Source organism: Sceloporus occidentalis, unplaced genomic scaffold (assembly GCF_023333645.1).
Source record: "Sceloporus occidentalis isolate IW3139 unplaced genomic scaffold, rSceOcc1.0.p SCAF_2, whole genome shotgun sequence".
In the NCBI taxonomy this organism is placed as follows: Eukaryota; Metazoa; Chordata; class Lepidosauria; order Squamata; family Phrynosomatidae; genus Sceloporus; species Sceloporus occidentalis.
The window spans coordinates 179,227,409-179,249,359 of record NW_028316982.1 but is presented as its reverse complement, the minus strand read 5'-3'; the positions used below and the strand labels follow the sequence as shown (position 1 = coordinate 179,249,359).

General features: G+C 42.5%; 1 protein-coding gene across 8 annotated transcripts in view; it reads right to left on the bottom strand.

The window, feature by feature from the left end:
* LOC149319382 (F-box-like/WD repeat-containing protein TBL1X) overlaps nucleotides 1-21,951 on the bottom strand; it is a 174,047-nt gene that overhangs the window by 75,184 nt on the left and 76,912 nt on the right. For 5 of the 8 annotated variants that reach the window (XR_016280178.1, XM_089511587.1, XM_089511586.1 and 2 more), the window contains exons 3-4: nucleotides 21,072-21,204; nucleotides 18,773-18,845 (exon numbers count right to left, since the gene is read on the bottom strand). The exons of 2 other annotated variants lie outside the window; for them this stretch is intronic. The gene's annotated coding sequence lies outside the window, so the exon portion shown is untranslated. The remainder of the gene's footprint in view (nucleotides 1-18,772; nucleotides 18,846-21,071; nucleotides 21,205-21,951) is intronic. One more of the 8 variants, XM_089511584.1, reaches the window with a different exon arrangement.

Below are 21,951 nucleotides of genomic sequence, written 5' to 3'. Positions count from 1 at the left end.
TTAGTCTTTTCTACAATAAACAGATAGCATTCCAGTCAGAGTATCATATCATCACTAATGGATTGAAAAGGGTATCATTAAAACCTACAAAATGAACATGATTTGGAGGGGGGAGCTGACTTTTTCATTCTATTTATGCTCTTCCCTCTTTTGTTTTTCTGATGGAAACTCATGGTTACATTATTGCTTTCCTCCTTTATAGCAAGTTCTCCATTTGTGAGCAATTATATCCACAGTTGTTTTGTACTACATAGCTACAGGCACCTTGGGGACATAACAATCCCTCAAATTTGCATAGTATTTTCAGAAGCAATACCAGGAAATACAGCTGAAGCGTGCATTGTCTAATCAAGAAAGAGCATCTCACCCTCTTTGTTCAAATAACAAAAATATTTTCATTACTTCAGGGAAATCCAGCTTGCTATATACAAAAGCAGTTTTTTTGTATTTGTATTTTTGTATTTTTTGTATTACAGTATACTGCTATGCATATACTATACTGCAATAGGCGGACCTCCCATTTTTCCCCAATTGGTAAATCATACACATCACGTGAATTACACAAAAGCTCTGCACAGAAGCAATTACAGTGGGCCATACAGAACCATGGGGTCTGGATCTGCAATTTTGAGTTATCCTGGACTTAATGCCCCATATAATTAAATGGCAGCAATGTTAGTGTGCATGCTTCAGCAAATCAATGTTCATATTGCCACCATTTAATGATATGGGATGCAACCACCTGGGGTTATTCCCATTTGTGACCCCCCCCCCCAACATACACCTAGAACAGAACTCCTGGGAATCTGAAGGGCCCACTGTATACTTGTCTTAAATATATTAGCTTGAATCCAACAATCCATGAACAGAGTTTGTTGGGGATGTGATGGGATTTTTCCATATCCTCTTTTGTACACAGTTTCTGAAAATATGTTCTGGAGGATTCAAGGAACCCTTCTGAATACAGGAATGGTATTAAGAGGCTGCAATATGATGTTGGGATACGGGAATACTCCCCTCTCTCTCTCTCTCTGAATGGAAAGCTCCAATGGATCACAGGTCATTCATAATTATTCCCTCTATTCCCAGAAAGGATGTACTAGAGCTGTGGTGGTGAACCTGTGGCACACGTGCCCTCTCTGGCACAAAAGCCATATCTGACAGCACACAGCGAGGAGGGCGGAGAGGCATGTGCGGCCAGCCCAGCTCCTTGCTGTGGCCTGTTTATCCAGTGGAAAACTAAGCCACACAAGGTCGGGTGGTGCACAGCCCTTCTGGGCAGAAGCTCTGCCTCTTCCAGTTGGAAGTCCCCCACACCGAGTAACACCAAACCCTGATATGCCACTGGTCTCCATAAGCAGGAAACGAATAGAAGGCACACAACAATAACAACAACCAAGTATCCTGGAGTTCAGCAGGACTGACTTTTCAGATGAGTGGCATCATGCAGACTGGCTTTCCTTTCCTGCAGAGGTATACAATTACCAACAGGAAGCCGTCTGGAGTCCTCCCGAGCAGCTTCCCTGAGGCACAGTCTCCTGGGGAACGCCATGTCCTCCTCCTCCTCTTCCTCCTCCCAGACGCTGGAAAGATTGTGTGCTTTGTTGTTGTTGTACTCTGAGGTATACTGAACCAAGTTAGTTTCCCCCTGAACAACCCTTTTATGTTGGCTGTCAGGATTGCGACTGGTGTGTGGCAAAGAATGAACTGGTAAAAATCCTTCCTGAAATGTACTATGGTACTTTTGATTGCAAAGTATAGAGCACTAAAAATGCAGGCCTCCATGTATAAACTAGTGCAGTGGTCCCCAAACGGTGCCCTTTAAGAGATTTTGAACTTCAGCTCCCAGAAGCCTCAGTCATGTTGGCCAATAAGCTGGGATTCTGGGAGCTGAAGTCCAAAGTCCTTTAAAGAACACAGTTTGGGGACCACTGAACTAGAGGGAAATCTAGTTTATGTAGTTTGAAACCAGTGGAGAGAGCCAAATGTCCAGCTGTAAGTCAGCCTGTGTCCATGTCTCTTCTCTTCCCACATCCAATTCTACCATGTAGGCTTTATAGCATTGGTTAAGCTTTCCTATCCTGTTTTCAAATAGTGGGCAAATTCAAATATAGAATTGGGATCAATCTGGAATGACAATCTGCCTCAAAGTCAAAAGAATGAGTTGTGGGTGTACATAAATTTAAACTCCCCAGTTTCACCATTCCTATAAGATTTCCTATTATTCTTTGAAATAGCATTTGTTTCTGACTTCTTAAAAGACATGTTTGTTTCTTAAAAGACATGTTTCTGAACAATATGTTGTCCCGTCAACAGCATATTGGCAGCAATTAAATTATAGTAATTTCCAAATGAGAGGGAGACCACTTTTATTAGTAGGGGCTTTTGCGTACCTCTCAACTACTCCTCAAGACTTACCTGCAAACATGCGATTTAATGCTGTTCTCCAATCTATTTCAGTAGCTTTTCAAATGTATCATGTAAAAACACCACCTCCAACAAGTGCATACAATTCTGTACATGAAATTAATTTGAATCACACAGTCCTTCATGTAACTGCATAGCAGACACTATCTGAACTCTGGTGTTCATTTGTAAATGAACATCAACCAATTGGATTTTGCTTCCCTGAAAAGGCACACTGATTTACCCTTTAGGTGTGTAGTTACCACGATCAATCCACCTTCTTAATCAAATGGATGAATCAACCTCATGGTTTAACATTTCCTTAGGCTATGGCTACATCAGTACAACATCACAGAAAGTGATATTCCACTGACAGAGTGTTTGTAGTGTTCTGGCATTGTAATCTGTACTAAAAGAGACAAATCGGAATGCCTGGCACATCCAATATTGCCAGTGTCCTTGGAGCCTGCTATTTTTATTTTCTAGTTTTATAGCATAAAGTGGCTTATTACCGCTGCAAACTTGGGACTGTCACTGAAATGTACCTGTGAGCTCTTTCCTCTTTGTAATTTCCACATATTTCCAAATTGTCTTCCTTGATTCATTTAAAAGGGGACGGGGGCAAGACTGAAAAATGCACAGGATATTACCACCATTAATTTGCTATAGCAGAAAGCCTTAGGCAAAAGCAAACAGGGACTCATAATTCTTCTACAATAATTCCGAAATGCTCTGTGGTTTTGGACGATGATGCTTGCAAAAAGCATAGCAATTACAGGATATGCTAGAATATAAATAGAGGATACTACAATACAAAACAGGAGAGCCAGCATGGTGTAAGGTTCACCTTAACATCCCTGTAAGTCAGAAATGAAGGCACGCAACAAGAGCAGTGTGTCTTCATTTCCGACTTACGGTGATGCTAAGGTGAACCTTCTCACAAGGTTTTCTAGGCAAGATTTGTTCAGGGGATGTTTGCCTTTTCCTTCCAGGGCCTAGTCTAGCATTCAAACCATTACACCATGCTGGCTCTCCTATTTTGTACTGTAGTATGCTCTATTGATATGCACTAGCATAAAACAGTTCCTTTTATGGGTCCCTTTCACACTACGCAGTTATAGCACTATGATTTCACATTGTCCATGATGGCATCCTATGGAATCCAAGTATCTGTAGATTAAGAAAGTACTGGAGCTATATGGCTGAGAATTTTAAATATTCTTCACTAAACTGAACTCTCAGGATTCCAGTAAGATGGAATCATGTCAGCTAAAGTGGAATCGCAGTGCTGTAACTGTATAGTATTGAAAGGGATCCAGGCATGGTCCAAAGGTCTCTTCCAGTATATCATAACCCCTTGACATGCAAGTTTCCCAGCTCCTATAATCCAAATTTTACAGCTCTAATCAGGCAGAGATTATGCAGATCCATTTGAATCTTCCCCCTCTAATATAGACAGACAGACAGGCCACTTATGGGCCCTCTATACCTGCTTTCTCCCCAGGATATGAATGCGTTCCTGACATGGGGACATGCATCCGTCACAGCAGAGATGTTCAAGTTCTCCCAGGAAACAAGGTTAACAAGTACAGTCTCAGTAGTAATTTGGAAGGGATTTCCTTCTTCCATGCACAAAGTCAGGAAAGGAGAAACTGAGCTAGTTTGACTTGCAGATGAACGAGAGCTTGCAGGGTCATGCTCTGCAATATGGTTATAACCTGCAATATGGAACATCCCATAGTGAAAAGAAAGAAAAAAACCCTGTAGTCTGCTTTTGAATATTTCCATTATGAGAGGCAACCAGGAAAACTCCACAGGCTGGAATGTGCACTCTAGCAGGATGGATAGTGCATAACCTGACGGGGTGTTGGCCTGTGGCTCTGTTGGCTCACTTCCAAGTGTGACCTGCTTTATGTGGGTTTTCCAAGTTGTCCTGGGCATCTGCTGTTTGTCTTATGTGTTAGTGTTTCCTTTGGGTTCTGCCTCTTTACTGATGCATGTTCACTGCTTTATATGCCAAACTATTTGGATGAGTTGTTAGTACACTTGTAGATTGTTATTTATGCAGCTCTGTATATTTACTCCCATTTGTTTCCATTCTGCAAGTACCCTCCAGTTCTAAGGCAAGTACCAGCTATTCCTACTCAGCTGCTGCTGAGTAAACTAAAATATGTAGAAGAAAACTTAATGCTGAGACCAAAAATGCAGACTTCCCCAAGGATAATATGTACCTCTGCACTAAACAATTTGTATTTATTTATGTGGATTCACACTACATTTAACTTTCTTGCTCTTCAACAGACGGCATATAGATAGATGGTCATTAACGAAATAACCCCTATCAAATATCCATCATTCATGTGGAAAGGTAACGCATCATGACAGAGCTCCATGGTACATAAATATCTTTGCATGTCTTGCCTTTGCCATTCTGCTGTTTTTCTGAAAGCATGTGACATTCAGGCTCAGCTTGAGGAGTTGTTAGTTACATTCTCCAGGCGAATAAGCACTTTTCATTGTATTATTTGTTTTCCAGCATCTAGTGCCAGGGTCTGAGATAGCCTCTCAGCATGAAAGCACTTAGATCACTCAGTTCTCAGTTCTTTCTAGGAAAATAACTAGTGAAATCTTTATTTTATACTCCAAAGAACAGAACATTAAGTAGAAAAAGAAACACAACATAGCAGTAACCTCACATCCTCACTTTACTATGACCATGAGGAAGTGATTTTTAGAAGAGCTCAAAAAGCCAATTGACCCTTTACAATTTCCAAATGAGCCACAGACATTCTATTTCCTCTTTACGTGGATTTACAGCTAGCAATTCTACAGAGCCAAATTTCAGAGAATGAAATGCTGTACCGGAGATACGCACACAACAAGGCTTGCTAAGCTGAATGTCTGAATTAAATGAGCGGCATTTATGCATGTTCAGATCCTTGTGCTCTGAAATCAAAGAGAAACTGGCTTATGCTAATTCTGACATGAATACATTATGACTGCATTCATATTGACAGCAATTGTATTAATTTATGTTTATTTCAATAAACTGAAAAATCAATTTATTTCAAGCTAAACTGGAAGAAGAGGAAGGGAATATTGTGAAATCATATACTTCAGCAATTGTTTAAAATGTGAAAGGTTAATTTAGGAAAAATAGTATAACGAAGAATGGACTCTACAGTGAACCACATACTAGGAATACATTAAGATGACCAGGGGCAAACCTTTTAGAGATTAGTGGTTCTTACATTAAACAGCAGGGAGTTTCTTAGAGCTAAGTTTATGAAGACAAGCCAGACACAACCCCTTCACTTCAAGAGCAAACTGCTGTTGGAAATGGGTTGGTCCTATATTTGTGGCAGAGCTGTTTCTGCAAACCATATGATCACACTAAGCCATAATGGTTTCAAAACACAAAGATGTGAGGCTACATAGGTTCACAGTTTGGGTGTACTGAACTCAGATTTGAACATGGTATGTGTGCTCCTTGAGAAGTCGGATCTGGCTATGGTGACACATGCTTTTGGTTACCTGTTTGGATTACTATAACACACTCTACACGGGGCAAACTGTTGGGAAATTTCAGTGGGTGAAAAATACCTCAGCCAGGCTACTGCCCAGGGCTGATTACGGGGATCGTACAACTCCCCTAGCTTTACTACTAGTCCATTTCTGTGCTGCCTGTAACCTTTAAAGTCCAGACTATCTGGAAGACCACATCTGCCTATATGAACCAGATGTGAGTTTTAAGATTACCAGGAAGGGGTTTCTCTCAGTTCTGCCTCCATCACAGGCCCATCTGGTGAGGACATAGGGGAGAGCCATCTTGGCAGCTGCTCCACAGAAGGCCTGGCTCATTCCTTCCCTGTTCTCTTTCTGCTGGCTGGCTATGCAACACTTTTTCTATTTAGGCACACACTTTAATTTTAATGGCAGCAGGGCATTTGAAATTAGAGTGCTGTGTTGTATCCTTTCAGTAATATTATAAATCTATTTTAAACTGTTTTAATCATGTGCCTTTTTAAACAGAATTGTTATTTAGCTTTTGTAAAACAGGTTTTTACATGCTGGGAGAAAAGTGGGGTAAACATTCAATAAATAAACAAATTAATTAATTCATTTTAAAAAGCTACCATGGCACTGCTTCTACAGAGAATAAGACTAGGAGTTCCTCCTCTCCTTCCCCCACTTGCCTCTTTGTAACTTATAATTTTGCTATTTGACAGCAATCAAGTTTGTTTACTTGATTTAACTTGTTGTGACTTTTATGCCGGCATAGTTGCAGTGATTTGACAGAGTTAAAAATACAGACACGGCCTCCTCCCTCCTTTTATTATTACACTTATTACAAGTTTCAACCACAATTGTGGCCCATAGTACAAGATAATACACAAAAAGAGGATCAGGCAATGCTAATTGTTAATTTATAGTTTCAAAGTAGAGTAATGAAAGCTTTATTCAAATACTGTAGGAAAAAATAAACAGATTGAACAGTAAGAAACAGCAGCTTTGCTAGGTGGGAAATACCTATCTGATGATCAAATGATTTATGCTGAGTACAAATTTTTTGGTGCTGGCACAACAAAACAGTCTTCCCCCAAGTGGTTTCCTCCATATTTTGGACTACAACTTTCATCAGTTGGGATTACACCTTCCATCAGTTGACAGTTGAACACTGAACAAATCTGGAGGGCATCATCTTGGGGAGAGGTTTACTTAAATACAAACAGGATTTCCCTTCTCCATTCAATAATTTTCACATGACTCTGAAAGACCTTCTTCCCAAAAATTTTAAAAACACCACACACATTACAGAAGTTGTTCAAGATTTCAAGACTCAGTCAGTAAGCTGTGTTTCTGCCCTAGGTATACCCAGATTCAAATACATATTACAGCTGACCTCACAGTGAAGCAGTTCTCTAGCTTCTTTGCCTTGCAGTCATATCAATTCACAGCCGGATATTAAACATGTGGAAGAAATCATATCATCACAGGCAGAAAATTGATCTAGGCTTGTGACAGAGCTATCAGACAACTGCTATGCCATATACCAGCTGTAATGAACTTGAAACACAGGGAGGGCTGATTATGCGAACTGGCGTTTAATCTAAAACTCAGTCTGAAGACTCTCATGATGATCTTTTTAATGTGGGCCTGCAGCTTATGTTGATGTCCCCAATATCCCATCTAGCGTGAGAATGCCTGACAATAACAGTCAGGGACAAAAGGCATAGGATACCTTTGCTGTTGTTATTGCAGGGGAAGGCCTTTTTTATTAAAAGAGAAGCTGGCATCACATTTTGCAGAGAACCTTTCATAATAACACTGGGCATTGCAGGCTTACCACTTATTTACCGCCACATTCTAGGGTCTATTAGACAAGGCAAATGGCCAGGTTTGCTGGATGTGTTACTTGGCACTTGCACAATAAGTCCTAAGAGACGTGAAAGAATTCTTGTCTGCTTGTCACAGAAATTGATTGTGTTTATTTTTTCTGTTACCCTTCGGATACTGGAAAAGGTCACATGCTGTCTCCCTCACTCCAGAACAACTGCTGTTACTGGTAGCAGTCTGGGTTTGTTTTTTTCTGTGTGTATATCACTTAGTCTATGTGCCTTTGTTGTTATTGTACTAATGCAGCTCTTTTAGGTTTTCTAATTGCCTTTTTATGCTTTGCATGATATATTCTCCAGGGGCTTTTAGGAGCCATTAATGGGTTATAAATCTCAATTATACATTATAAATAAATAAATAGACATTACAAGCATCTTTTAAATAATAGCCCATGACATGTGTAATGTTGACACATGATTCTCTATCTTTCTGTACGTAAAATACTGAATCTTCAGTTTGTTGTACATTAGCAGTGATGTTAATCTTCATTTATTTTGTTTTTGCACACAACACTGAAAAATACAGTTTTATTCCAGCTCCTCTAGTGTTTAAGCACATTTACAATTATTATTTTTTATCATCTTATTTCAGGACCCCCCCCCCCCCAAATTAAACCAACAAGGCATGAATATAATGTATTTTATACAAATAAAACATGTCATACAAGCCACCATTGTTTTTGCACAAAAGCCAATGTTTTAACAGATTTTTTTAAACTGAATTTTTGGAAAATTTTTACTACAGTTATAATTTTTGAATAGTTCCTCTCGATGTGTTGAGACAATATGTCTTACAGTTGAAGTTAAGAACAATTATAAAGCTTTTTTGTACCCTTATAGATCAGTCTAGAATTGCATCTTAGTGTTCAGTGGAAGGTAGCCCTTTATACATTTATTTTTTGTATAAACCAGTTTTCCCTAACCTGATGCCTACTAGATAAATTGGATTACAATTCCCACAACTGGATTGGTTGGATTACAATTCCCACAGTTCCTACCCAGGCTGACTGAAGAAAACTGGAAGCTATAATTGAATAACTGGAGGGTGTCAGATTGGGAAGGACTGGTAAGAATACTTACCTGGCAGTCAGCTCAATGGAAAACAGCAAGACTACCTTATTGATGGGATCTAGACAGTGTGAGGAGACTGGCAGAAAAAAATATGTATGCTGTTTGGAGCTTGCCAAAGGAACAGTAGGGTATAAACATTGTAAATAAATACAATTCAAAACTTTAGTAGCACAGCTGAACTGCTGAGAATCAAAGTGAGCATCTACACTGTAGAAATAATGCCGTGTGAGACCACTTTAATTGCTATGGTTGCATCCCACAGAATCCTGGATTTTGTAGTTTTGTGAGGCACCACTACCCTTTTGCAGAAAAGGCTAAAGACTATAAATAAAACTACAAATCCCAGGCCTCCACAGGAAGGAGCTAGAGCACTTAGTATCAAACTGCATTATTTGCACAATACAGAGGCGGGACACAGACGGGCAGGGGAAGACGTCTTGGAGGTGTATTCTGCTGAATACGGAGCCTCCAGACCGCCCGCCCCGGGGGCATAGCTCAGGTGTTGGGGCTTCCACACGGGGGGCAGTGAAGACGCCTCACCTGCGGCCGTTTCTGACCCGCAGTTTCCAAACCGCCACCTCGGAGGACACTGCAAAGAGAGAGGCAGCTTCCTCACGGGTGGCCAAAAACGGGGCTTTTTTTTCTTTTGCCGGCTGACGGATGCACAGCTGCGCAGCTGCGGCGCTCAGCAGCGGCGGCAGAAAGCCTATGTGCACATTTAAAGCGCCCAAGCCCCTTTAAAACTTTTTCCCTCGCCCTGCCCAAGAACAATAGTGGTCTCCTGCCAGCTGGTGATCAGCTGGTGTTGGCATCCTTGTCCGCTTGCACGTTGCCAATGTCACCAGCATCATGGATGCCTCCTCTCCTTTGGTCCCTGTGCTCTTGCTGAATCTGCAATGCACAGCCACAGCTGCCGCCGCTGCCACCACTGTCCCCCTGCCATCCCCCATCACCTCCCTTGTACATATGTAAATATTTAAAGTTTTAGGGGTTTTTTATTGTTAGGTGAAAATGGCACAGGAATGTGTGTAGGGGTTCACTTTAAATTCCAAACTTTCCCCGATTCTAGCAGCACATGCGTACATGTTGCTCTAGGGTTAGGGTTAGGGTTAGGGTTACGAGTCTTAAAATGCGCTGCAGCTGTGCTGCAGCTTCCACACCTGCATGGCAGCTGACGCTGCAATTAAAGCCTGACTGCAAACTGCGCATTTTCCAGGACCCCGACTCATTATGTGACGCAGCAGACACGGAGCTTTTAAATGGGCAACTTAAATTAGCAGCGTAACAATTCTGGCGTACCGGTGCAGCAACTTACAGACGGAGCTGCGCAGCTGCGCATCATACAGAAAAGAAGCGGGGAAAAGCAGCACCTTTTTAATGCCGCTTCTTCCTGCTTGGGGCGTGCGGGCGGCGTGTTCATGGCGGCATTCAGGTAAGGGCCGTCTGAAGGCTCTACCTTCATGACGTCATGAACACACCCCTTTTTGCCCGTCTGTATCCCGCCAGAAGCTGTACTATACACTCTAGAGTTTATCGCACCGGGGATAAAACGCTCCCCAATGCGTTACAACGGACACGAGCGGGGCCGCACACGGAGTGTGATGGGAACCCGATGAGGCCCAGAACGCTAGTTTACCACACACGGAATGCCGCCGCCGCAGCACGTTCCCATCGGGTTCCAGGGGACGCCATTTCTGGGAACGCTTTGAAACAGTTCCCAGAAATGGTGCCCTCTGGAACCCGATGGGAATGCGCGGTGGCGTTCCCATCATGCTCCGTGCACGGCCCCACTTGTGCCCATTGTAACGCATCGGGGAACAATTTATCCCCGGTGCGATAAACTCCCTTGTCAAAGGGGAAACCTTTACCTTTAGCTTTATAGATGCATCAAAAGAGTAAACAAACTGAGGACACTTTCAGCCTCTCATATTAACAAACCTCTAATCTTCCACTTTGCAAACCTCTAGATATAGAGTTCTCCATACTTTGGGCTTCTAAGATGTTCCATATATTAAATTTGATACATTACAGCTATTTGGATGTAATGAAACAACGGTTTAGCATGGTGTGAATAAGCCTGAGGTTTGGGCATATCCGTTCCTCTTTCCCCCCTCACTGAACTGTAAGGAGGATGCCTACATTTTAGGGTGATTGGAGTTAAGTAAGTAAGTAAGTAAGTAAGTAAAATTTTATTTGTATACAGCCTTTCTAAGACCAAGGCGGTTTCCAACATTCCACATAACAATAACAATATGACAATATGTCAATATAAACAGTATAAAATCACAAAAACATAACACTAAAAACCTTATACAATAAAAACAATAAAAACCACCACTCATGCCAGCTGACATGCTGACGAAGGGGGCGAGGAGAGAATACTTCAGGGGTCAGAGAGTCAGGGGTAAGCCTGCTCAAATAGGAATGTTTTTAACTCCTTCCTAAACTGAGTAAGGGAGGCGGCCGAGCGGAGCTCAAAGGGCAGCGCGTTCCAGAGGATGGGGGCCGAGATGGAAAAGGCCCTCCTAGTAGTAGCAACTAATCTGGCCTCTGGAACCCTTAGCAATTGCTGCCCGGTTGATCTGAGTGTGCGGGGCGGATTGTACGGAGAGAGGCGGTCCTCTAAGTACCCTGGGCCCAAGCCATTTAGGGCTTTATAGGTAACAACCAACACCTTGTATTGCGCCCGGAAGCGAATAGGCAGCCAGTGTAGGTCTTTAAGGACCGGTGTTATATGACTGGCCTTGGCTGTACCAGTGACCAGTCATGCTGCCATATTCTGCACTAATTGCAGTTTCCGAGTATGATACAAGGGCTGCCCCATGTAGAGCGCATTGCAGAAATCCAAACGAGAGGTTACCAGAGCATGTACTACAGTTTCAAGGTCCCTCCGGCCCAGGTAGGGACGCAGCTGGCGTATCAGCCGAAGCTGATAACAGGTGCTCCTGACTGTCGCACTCACCTGAGATGTAAGGTGAAGCGATGAGTCAAGGAGCACCCCCAAACTGCGTATCGAGTCCTTCACAGGAAGCGTGATCCCGTTTAGGACAGGTGGAACCACCGCCGTTCCCGGACCAGGGGAACCTATCACGAGTACTTCCGTTTTCTCTGGATTCAGGCTGAGTCTGTTTTCCCTCATCCAGCCCATTACCGACTCCAGACAGGCCACGAGAGGAGAGATGCCATCCCCGGTCACTGCATCAGTCGGAGACATAGAGAAAACTATTTGGGTGTCATCAGCGTACTGATAGCCCCGCGCCCCATGTCTCCAGATGATCTCTCCCAGCGGTTTCATGTAAATGTTAAAAAGCATGGGAGACAGGATGGCTCCTTGGGGGACCCCAGATATAAGGGCCCTCCTATTGGAGCACACGTCCCCCAGCTGCACCATCTGGAACCTCCCAGAGAGGTAGGATCGGAACCACTGGAGCGCAGTGCCCCCGATTCCCAACTCTCCCAGGCGCTCCAGAAGGATACCATGGTCTATGGTATCGAAAGCCGCTGAGATGTCTAAGAGCACTAACAGGGACACGTTCCCCCTGTCCATGCCCAGATGGAGATCATCGACCAAGGCGACCATAGCAGTCTCAACCCCGTAACCCGCCCGAAAGCCGGTTTGAAATGGGTCTAGATAATCCGTTTCATCCAAGATGGATTGAAGCTGGATCGCAACCGCCCTCTCGATCACCTTCCCTAAAAATGGCAGTAGCGAAACTGGCCGATAATTGTTATGCATCAGGGGGTCAAGGGAGGGCTTTTTGAGCAGAGGTTTTACCGTGGCCAATTTTAAGCTCGATGGAAATTGCCCATCCCTCAGAGATGTATTAATAATCCGGTGTAACATTAAAGTTACTGCCGTTCCCCCCTGAGCCGCTAGCCATGAGGGACAGGGATCGAGGGAGCAGGTTGTCTTCCTAACACTTCTAAGGATCTTGTCCACATCCTCGGTACTCACAGACTCAAAATGATCCAGTATAACCGAGTCCACGGAGGCTCTGGACACCTCTATTCTGGTTTCTGCTCTAACGCTGGCATCGAGACCTTCCCTTATCCGAGAGGTTTTATCCGCGAAGAAGTTGTTAAATTGGTCACAGCAGGCCTTAGTTGGTTCAAGGATCGGGTTCGGGGCAGGAGGGAGCTGAGTTAGTTCCCTCACTACCCTGAACAGCTCTGCTGGACGCGACTCCGCAGACGCGATACGTGCGCCAAAGAACGATTCCTTTGCCGCATCTATCGCCTCTCCATAGTCGTCGAAAAGACGGTCTAGGAGAGCCTTGTCGGGTAAGCGCTGGTGTTTCCGCCAGACACGCTCTAGCCGTCGCAGCACCCGCTTCCTTGCCCGGAGATCTTCCGTATACCAGGGCTTCTTTTTGGAAGCAGGCCTGAGAGGACGCTTGGGAGCAATACTGTGTATAGCCCTGGAGAGATCAGTGTCCCAGATGTTAGTCAGGGCATCAACAGAATCGCTGTCATTTCCAACCATATACCCCTCTAGGGCTTCCTGGAACTTTTTGGGTTCCATCAGCCTTCGAGGGTGGACCATTTGAATAGGTCCGCCACCCCCGGGAGGGATCTCGGTAGATGCCTTGATTTTTGCCTCTACCAGAAAATGATCCATCCATGACAGGGGGGAAATATTAGATATTTCTGCCCACGGAATTTCCATGTCTGAACAAAAGACGATATCAAGTGTATTACCCGCAGAATGCGTAGGCCCCAGGACCAGTTGTGACAGGCCCATGGATGTCATGGTATCCATGAATTCCCGAGCCGCACCGGATGGAATATAGTTGGCCGCGAGGGAGATGTTGAAGTCCCCCAGGACCAAAAGCCTGGGGGACTCCAGCATCAGCTCCGAGACCAACTGTGTCAGCTCGTTAAGGGAGTCAGTTAGCGCACGGGGTGGCCGATAGACCAACAGAATCCCTAGACTGTCCCTGGCCTTCAGGGTCAAGTAAATACACTCGATATAGGAGGTTTGACGGACATGGTTTCTGGTCAGAGACAAGGTGTTCTTATACACCAAGGCAACACCCCCCCCCCGCCCACCTAACCTGTTCTGGTCCTTCACTGAGTACCCGGCAGGTAGGGCGTGAGCCTACACAGCTTCCCCTTCAGGCCCTAACCAGGTCTCAATAATGCAAGCCAGGTCACAATTGTTGTCCTCGAGCAGGTCGTGGATGATGTGGGTCTTATTTTTGATGGACCTGGCATTGCACAGGAGCAGAGACAGGGTTTGTGGTATGGTTGGAATGACCCTCAGATCTCTTTGGTTAGGAGAGGGATGGGAAGCAGAGATAGATATTAAGCATCGATCTCGCCTTCCTCTGGAACGCTGATCCACTCTCCTACCGCCATACCTCCCCCTGCCCCACACTACTCCAATAGGAGCCCCGCCCGAACCAGGTAAATTACCCTCTGCCTCCCCACCCAAAACATTCCCCACATCCATAACCTCCTCCTCCCCCTACAGTACAGCGACAGAGGCAGAGAGAAGACACCTCAGTCATTCTCTGCCAATGGCTGGCAAGGGTGCTTTCCCCCTGCCTTGGCACAGTCACAACTATGCGCAGCTGCGCAGCTGTGGAGATGTAAAAGTCCGGTTCGCAGTTAAGCATCTGGGATGAATAACAAGCCAATATCAAATTGCAATTTATGATGCTGGCATTGGTTGTTGTTGTTTATCTTCAAGTCGTTTCTGACTTATGGCAACTCTAAGTTTATTCAGAGTGGGTTTGCTATTGCCATCCTCTGAAGCTGAGAAAGTGCTACAAGCCCAAGATCACTCAGTGGGTTTACATGGTCGAGTAGGGATTTGAACCCTGGTCTCCAGAGTCCAATGCTCAAACTACTACACCACACTAGCCATAGTTAAAATTAGTTATAGTTTAGGGTTCATATTCAACATGAAACCATGTCTGTGGTTAATGGAAACGGAACGATTCTGACCTTTTAGAAGCAGTTCTAAAGAAACGTGGTGGGAGGGCAGGGGCAGGGGCAGGAGGGTTTAATAATCATGAATATCCATATATTTGAATTGGTAAAAATTATTCTTCCAAAGCATTTATCACATGCAACTATTTATTATTCATTAAGCATCAGTTCAAGATTTATGTTATGTATATCAACTTGAAGCATCAAAAAGGAACAAAAATATCCACATTGTTAAGTACTGATCATATACAGCTATCCATCTTCTCTGACAGAGGGGGGGAAATGGCCTGGAAAAATGAAAACGTATTTATCAAACAGAAAAATCTGATACGCCTACATGCACAATGTTTCAGAATGCTGTGCTGTTGATTTTATTTCTAGTGGGTCAAAGTGTATGTGATTATTTTTCCATGTTCTCAAATGCAGCCTTGGAAACGGATACTGTCACTCCCTCCCACTTTTCATACAAGAGTTGACCCCTGCTGACTTTACACCCAGACTATTTTGTGTTTACCATATGTAACCACTATCAGCAGGGGAGGAAATTCCAAGGCCAAGGTTTAACCCACTACACTTGCAAGAATTATCTCACATAAAGAACACTCTTTTCACAGATGTTTTGTGTTTTAATATTCCCTGAAAAAACTTTCCAGAGTCATGAAATTTGTCTAACCCACCCAGGAGATATGTGACCCTTGGTGAAATTTTAACAAGGATACTCCATTCAATGGTTCGTGAAGATTAAAAGAAAGAAGGAAAGAAACTGAACCAGGAGTATCACTGAAAAAAACAGAACACCCGCAAGCTCTTTTTAATTTGAACTGGAAATGTAAGCCCAGATAAAGTGCAGGAGAGTCTTTCTTTCATGTGACGACCACAATGAAATTGACATAACACAATCTTCTTCAACAGATTTCTTCAACAGAGTAAAAATTCACAACAGTAAAATAACAAATACTATTACACAGCCAGCTGCTCATCAGAGCACAGTATAATACTTAAACATTCTTCTCATCAACACAAGAGGCCAAGAAAAATAACACTTTGAGGGAAATGTATGTAGGAACATATGTGATAACAAAATAAGCATCTATCTAACCCTCTGTTAAAAAAAACATGTAAAACTAAATGTCATGGTAGAACATGAAGTGCGCCATTCAGAAAACTGTAGAACCTTACAATCAACAGCGATACATGAAAAAAAGTTAAGCTATATAATTAGACAGACTGATAAACAATTTTGTTTTACTAGTTGTAATTAGGTAGTTTATTGTTATTAGCTTTAGAAAAGTATGCAAAATATTGTATTTTAAAATATATGTATAGTGCATATCCCACAACTGGTTCAATTTGGCAGGAATAGTCGCAATTAATCCTGTCATACCACTCTTTCAGCTGTTTTTAAAATGCTCTAGTTTCTCTCTCCTCCCATTTTTCCACTTTTGTCCTCAGCTTAATTCAGTTGCTGCAAACCAAGTTCAAATGGCGAAAGTAGTTTGTACTCAACTAACTGAGCTGCAGGGAGAGGACAGGAGGGGAGGAATCTTGCCCTTCCCAGTATGTTAAGCAAAAACAAACTGCTGCAGTGTATTGTAGCTTGTGTGTTCTTCCTCATTAAGAACTGTTGCCATATTGACTCTGAAGGTGCGAAAAGGAGTGTGGCAGAGTTTCTAAGCAAATCGCAACAAAAATACCTGGAACAAGTTACTGATATATGAAAAACAATGTAAAATATAAAAGAACTATGCATACCTTTATTGTCTGAAGTATACTATACCGATACTAACATTTCAAAGTTCCATTTGAGTACATTATTTTTAACAAGATACTCTCTCTTTTCTGCCCACTGTACTTCACTAATAAGTAAAACACTGTTTTCTGCCCTTTCACCTGCCACATGACATGGACTGCATCACAGGGCTGTTGTTAAGATAATTGGGAGTGTGAAGGGAGAACCATATATAAAATCCTGAAAGTCCTTAGAGGAAAAAGCATTATAATGTAATAAAAAACAAAAGGGTTGCAAATGACCTTGTTCAGCACTGTCCATCCATGTAATTGTCTGTTACACATATGCCCCCAAAATCTTGATAATACTGCATCATCATCAGGGAGCAGAGCACAACACTGTGCATCAATCAAACTAGAAGTTATATTCCAAAAAATATGCTGATAATGTTATTAAATTCTTTTATATTTTTATTTTTATTTTCTTCTCTAACAGGTATCTAGATCCATATTTATATTTTAATAAATTAAAATAAGACACTTTTATAAGAAAATCTGTTTTATTTCTAATCTTTTTAGTGTGCTGTTATTGGTGGTTTCTTCTTCTCTCAGAAGTAATTGTTGTGATCCCCATTTATGACCCTAATTTCATCCTTTGCTGGTACTAATGAAGGGGTTTCCTTCTTTCTTTCCTCCCCTTCCCCCCCAAAACCTAACGGCTCTAGAGAAGGGTGGATGAACTTTCCTATATTCATGGTGTGAAGATGATTGTGCATTCAAGCCATCTGTATGAAGAGATGAGGGTGGGTGGGTGAGAATCAACATCTGTGTGTATAGTTGCATGTTTGTTCATGACTGTATTAGGGTAGTCCAGCCCACTTTGCCATAAGGATTAGCCATGAGCAGAGTTCAACTCCCGCTGCGTACCTTGAATAAGTCATGGTCTCTCAGCCTTAGATTATGGCAATGGCAAGCCCCCTCTGAAAAAACGTACCAAGAAAACCTTGTGATAGGGTCACCATAGTCAGAAATGACTATGACTTTAGACAGTATTTGGCAACCTACTCCCCTTTCAAGCCCAAACAGCGCCATGCCACATGGACATAATCATTGCACTCAAGCACACCAATGGCACCCCACACACAGCACAATAAGAACCCGCCAGGAGCGGGTTCTTTTTAGGCCTCACGGAGGCCTCCACAAACAAACACTGCAGCCTCCATCCAATCTGTACAGCCCTTATAGACCACATTATCAGATGCATGGAGTCAGATGCACATAGTTTTACAAACCCTTGTAGTTTTCTGTTGCAGTATGTGAGAGAAGGAAGAAGAGAAGGCAGTGAAGGAGTGTGTGGGTACAAGCCTGTTCCTGGTCAATAATCTAGTATTTATTGGACTAAGACTGTTACCACTGAACTGAGCTACAGAGTACACTAACAGGGGCTAAGGAAAGCACTGGGCCCAGGAATACTGTATTGCCTATGGACAAAATTCTCTCCTTGTTGGTGGCAATTGAGAAATTTCTAGTTGCTATTGTGAATTCTAATTTCTATCTGTAAATAAACAAATCAGCACAGACTCTTTGTGCAAGTTTTACCCACTCCTCGCTTTTCAGTCCCCTTATCTATTGCTTCTGCTGAAAGCAGACTCCAAGGAAGAGCCGAGATTAAAGAAGGAGAAGGATAGATACAGGTTGGTTAGCAGATGCAGTGAGGGAGGCAGCAGACTCACCTGACACCAAGTACAGTGTAGCAACATCTGCAAGATGGTGCTCTGCAGACTGCCGCTCCCATTATCTCTATTCAGCATGGCAATGGCTGGGGATCATGGGAGAGACAGTCCAACAACACAGGGTAGATTGGAGCATTAGAGTAGCACTAGTGTGCAGGGTCGCCATAAATCAGAGTTGACTTGAGGGCAATTAAGAACAACAAAAGCATGATCTCATTTCAAATCCCTGTTCAGCAAAGAGGTCCTCATGCGGCTTTTTATACTGTCACTTCTCACAGTTCTACCTACTTATAGGTAGGTACAACATTCACTGCCTTGAGTTCCTTGAAGCAAATAGTGCAGGGCATAAATGCAACAGACTAAATAAGTAACAAAAAAAGTGTCCTCAAGAACAACAACATGCCACATGTGGAATTAAAAGCAGAAAGGTTAACTGGAGCTCTTTGAGAGACTTTTCTGAAATCAAAAGACAAAATACAGCCTAAAACTCGTATTGACACCCACCTCAAGCTTTGAGAAATGAGGCCCAGGGCATTCACTTTGAGAGAATGGAAACAGAAACCAAGGAGGTGTATTCCTGGAAAGGTTAGAAACAAAGTACTTTATTATCTAAACCGTATCTTTTTAATTGCTTATTTAGAGAAAAATATTGATCTGAATATCTGAGCTGTTGCAAAAGAACACCAAGCAGTATTTTTGTCATGCTGCTTAATAAAATTGCCAAGCAGCATCTAATAATGTAACTTTGTAAGTATTTAAAAAGTACATTTTAAACTATTTGTTCCCATTTATTTACTATTTTACGCCACCCCTTCGATTGTTGAGTTGGGGCTGCGGCAACCGCACACCACACTCCCAACCCACTGTTTTCCCAGTGCGAAAAGAAGCCGCAGAAAGCCACTCCTTTTTGTGCTGGGAAAAAGGCACCTTTGCCACTGCAGCTTTTCGGAGTTTCTGTGGTGTGAAGTGTGTAAACGCCATACCATAGAAATACCGTGATGCCACCTCCTGTGTGATCAGTCAGGCAGCGTAATGCCAGCTTGAGGAATGGCATTGGAGTGCCTGAAGCCAGCGGTTTTGGCCAGTCTGTTTGGGCTCAAAGTTAAGATGAGCAGTGTGTTCATTTTTGGCTTTTCAGCAATTAACAAAAGGAAGTTACTTGTCCCCAAAGTGGAACCTTTAAGAAGTTGCTGGACTACAGCTTCCATCAGCCAGCACATCCCCAGCAGACACCAGATGCAGTACAGCATCTTAGGGAGGGGTTATATATATTTTCAATCCCTGTCATTATCTCTCAACTTCCAATAAATTGGTTTACTTGTAAGTTTCATATGATAGAGAACAAAGGTAAACAACCATGGAAGGTAAGGGGGCAGGCAAAGACCTTTTTATTTAAATAGGATTTCAGCTTTTAACTAATTCAAGTAGGCTTTAATGTGCTTCTAACTGTTTTAAATTAATATTTTTAAGTGGATTGTGTTTAATTAATTAATTAAATTCCAACAGTTTTAACCTATATAGTTTTATTAAAATGTATGAACCACCTGGGTCCTATATGGGAGAGAAGTGGGATATAAATAAAATAACTAAATAATAAAATAAATATTAACACACACCCCAGAGACCTTGGACACCCACATTCCAGAATGATCCCCCTACAAAAAAAATAAAAAATAAAATATACAGTTAGACCTCCATATTTGTGGACTTGCCATCTGCATATCTGCGTATACATGGACGGCAAGCCTCATTGTTCCCAATGGCTGTGTGTGCACATTCACACTGTGCCACTATTGGGGAGAATGGTACTTGAGGTCCTGGTTTTTTTTTTTTGTATCCACAGGAGTGCAGAATAGATCCCCCACAGATGTAGACGGATGACTCTATACAGTCAGCCCTCTGTATCTGTGTTTTTGTCATGCATGGATCTGAGTATCTGCAGACAGCAAGCCCCCCCATTGTCCCAGTAGTGGTGCATCTGGAGTCCTGTGGAGGAGGGGAGCCTGCCATGTGGCGGTAAGGAGCTCCACTGGCCCCTCAGTGATGTCCAGCCACATGGGTGATATCGAGATGTGAGCATCTCTGGATTTTGATATCTGCAGGGAATAGGAGTGGGTAGGTCTGGAACAGATCCCACGCAGATACCAAGGGCCAAATGTATATGTTGTCCCCAAAAGGAGTATAGAGACATTTTTAACATTATTTTAGGTCCAAGAGATGCCTTTTTTAAACAAGAGGAAGTGATCAGAAATTGCTCACTTTCTTAGACACAAATGGAACTCAGCAACAAATGGAACTTTGAAGTCCCTGTTGCATATCATGGCCCAAATAAAATGAGAAGACTGGACTTTCTGTTTCACCATTATACCTCTGGCACACTATGCATCATAACTTTATTATTCCAAACTTTTTGAAGCACATATTGAGAAAAAGCATTTCACCTGTGTACACATTTTTACAGTAGGTTTTTGTTCTTGTTTTCTGTATCAACACTATCATTTATCTATAAGGATGAGCATCTACAAATAATATTCTGTCATACAATGTTTCCTGGTTCAGCACAAGGCATCCTTTTTATTAGTTTGGCTTCAACACTGTTTTGATTAGCAAATCTTAGGAAACTAACCCATAGGGAGGGAGGGAGGGAGGGAGGGAGGGAGGGAGAAAGAAAGAAAGAAAGAAAGAAAGAAATTAATTTATGGACTTTTCACAATTCCACATACTCATTTTCTCTTACATGGTCTACTTCTAGGACTGCTCTGAGGGTGAGGGACCCAAAACAAGGCAACCATTTTTTTCTTACACTGTTATGTTCAGCAAACCAGATTGAAATGCTTGATATGCTGCTGCTCTGTTCCATGCCTGCAGCAATTGGAGAGGGGGGAAAACCAAGCAGCCACAAACAGGTAGCAACCGCATCCATTTTCATACTTCCCCTGGGTGACTCACACAAGTCAGCAACAGATAGGGACAAAGGAAAGGGAAAGAAAAAGATTGTGAGAGCAAGTTTCATTAAAAAACAATAAGCGTACATACATACAGGGTTTAGTTATTATACAGTATAAGTGTTGTTGTTTTTAAATGTCACTTCACACAGTGTATGCATCATTGCAATGGTATGGAAGCCATTTCAAACTCATGTCATGGCTGTTATTGCACTATCACCACAGCTAACAGGGTTCTGGGGTAAGATGCTCCAAAATACACTCAACTATTCCACATGAACCTCTGTATGTAGACAGCAGACCCTTATTTGTCTGACAAATTGTACTGACATCTTCAAAGATTGCAGTTTATTAACATAGAGTGTAAGTATCCTAATTTATCTCTTTTATTTTAATTATAATCCCCAAAAGCACACTCCTTGAAAGGACATAAAATAGTACGGGAGCTATGATAGCACTATAATAGCACTACTTTGTTATCTTTTTAATGTCAACTACATGCACATGCTTTGGTGCAGGTATGCTGCAGCACATAAGTGTCCTGATGCTTAATCTGTACAGTGGGCCCTGGGGTTTGGATCCAGGACCCCTATAGATACCAAAATCCATGGATTCTCAAGTCCCATTAAATACAATGGCAAAATCAATATATATAATGACAAAATCAAGGTTTGCTTTTGGATTTTTTTTTGGGGGGGGGGATTATTTTGCAGGCATGGATGATTGAATCCATAGATA